We start from the raw sequence: 2,202 nt of genomic DNA, 5'->3' as shown, positions 1-2,202 counted from the left end.
CTCCCTCTCCGGAATCGAACCCTGATTCCCCGTTACCCGTTGCAACCATGGTAGTCCTAGATACTACCATCAAAAGTTGATAGGGCAGACATTTGAAAGATCTGTCGTCGGTACAAGACCATACGATCTGCATGTTATCTAGAGTTCAACCAATAAAACGATCTTGCGATCGCTTGGTTTTAGCCTAATAAAAGCACACGTTCCAAAAGGTCCGTGTTTTAATTGCATGTATTAGCTCTAGAATTACCACAGTTATCCAAGTAACTGTTAACGATCTAAGGAACCATAACTGATATAATGAGCCTTTTGCGGTTTCACTGTTAATTCGTGTGTACTTAGACATGCATGGCTTAATCTTTGAGACAAGCATATAACTACTGGCAGGATCAACCAGAATAATGTTTTTATAATTTGTATGTACAAAATAACATACATATTTACAAAATGTATTTACATTACAACTTAATATATTTTTGAATAAAAAATATACTATAGATATTAATGTTAAATATAAACGAATATGGCCATTGTTACATAGCATTTCATGTTCGTTAATTTACGTTTCACATTTTTTAAGATTCACCACATATTATATCTATATGAAAATATATACAATTCGTTCAAAAATATCTTTATATGTACACTTACTTAATATATATTTTATCACACATTGCTTAATACCATAATGGAATAAACACTTTAATTTTGATGACAAACTTGATAATTTATTTATATGTATAAATTATGCATGCATAACTTGCAAACATAATTATGCGATAAAAATATATTAAGTAAAACAAGTCACATACTATATTAAATAGTATGTAAAATGTTAAAGTTTCATTTATGACAAATATTTAAAATAATTACAAAAATTTTAGAAACTTTTTTTCCAGCGTACTAATCGTCCATACATCTGTATGAATCGAATTTCCACTGGATGCAATTGTTAAATTTTACGATAAAAGGAAACCCATTTGTTTACACGATGTAGTAACAATAAAATTATTACTAACAACACATCTTGGCTTGAAAGTTTCACAATTATCTTTTTTTCTTAATATCGTAAGCCAAATGTTATACAACATAACAAATAACGATATCTAACTCAAATAACGAGTATATGACAAACTTAAAATTATACGCTTTCAGCGTATAATGTGATGAGCACACACTGCTCACCATGAATAGGTTTCGTAGTCGCGATCGAACACTCGTTGAGTAAAGACGTGCCTGCGGACCGCTGCGAAGCATTCCAAATACACAAGCAACATAAACAACAGTTAGTTGCGGCGAAATTTTCAGGCCAGCTGCGCTCTGATTGGTCGCTGCAACCGTTACTGCGCTCTTTCAGCTTGCGTGCCGTGCGCAAATAACGGCGCACTAATACTTACACACGCACACGCTTACATGCTTGTGCGCGTTATTTCAACACACACACGACAATTAGAATACAAAACCAAACAATAACACAGACTAGCACTCGCTGCTTACGCTCGCCAGACGGGCAGCTTGTTTGCTCCCGCTCCCCCGTACCCCTCACCAACCAGATGGACAAGATGGACTGGCAAGCCGAGCCACGTGCTACACAGCTCATCAAAACTAGCAGCACCAAGAGGAAGAAGACCAACATCAGAACTAGCAACCCTGACTCTGAGAATTCGAGTTGCACTAGTGAACCTGGAGAAATAAGGAGGAAGCCCGTCCGCAAACAGCGCAAACAGCCTTCCCGCGTACACCTACCTGACGGACCAAGCACCAGCAAAGCTGCTAGAGAAAATCTAACAAGTAACAGATTTGCTTCACTCTCTACAGATGAAGACGACGAAGAATCTTCGGCCAGCGATGACTCCACTGAAGTCATAGGACTAGCTAAGGGCCAACCAAATAAGGAGCCTGCTAAAGAACCTAAGACGATCAGGCCACCACCAATTTTTATTCCAGACGTGACCAATATCAAAGCGCTTACCAATGCCATAACTGGCGCCCTTGGCAAAGCAGTAGAATTTACATATAAAGCCACTAAAAACAACAACATTAGAGTAATGACGCCAGATAAAGCTAGCTTCACTGCACTCAAGGCATTTCTCAATGAAAACAACAAACGGTATCAGACCTTTCAGCCCAGAGACGAAAGAGCCTACCGGATAGTGGTCAAAGGCCTGCACCACTCTACTGAGCTGGTCGAGATCAAGGAAGGTT

General features: G+C 38.3%; 1 non-coding gene across 1 annotated transcript in view; it reads right to left on the bottom strand.

Moving 5' to 3' along the window:
• The window catches only part of LOC116650214 (small subunit ribosomal RNA), a 1,995-nt gene extending 1,598 nt beyond the window's left edge, over positions 1-397 (bottom strand). Inside the window, exon 1 of the ribosomal RNA XR_004303195.1 lies at positions 1-397. This exon is cut by the window's left edge and continues 1,598 nt beyond it. This is a non-coding gene — a ribosomal RNA (small subunit ribosomal RNA).
• Positions 398-2,202: the final 1,805 nt, after the last annotated feature.

Source organism: Drosophila virilis, unplaced genomic scaffold, assembly GCF_030788295.1.
Source record: "Drosophila virilis strain 15010-1051.87 unplaced genomic scaffold, Dvir_AGI_RSII-ME tig00002287, whole genome shotgun sequence".
Taxonomy (NCBI): Eukaryota; Metazoa; Arthropoda; class Insecta; order Diptera; family Drosophilidae; genus Drosophila; species Drosophila virilis.
The sequence above is the reverse complement of the archived record's forward strand: the minus strand, read 5'-3'. Positions and strand labels throughout refer to the sequence as shown.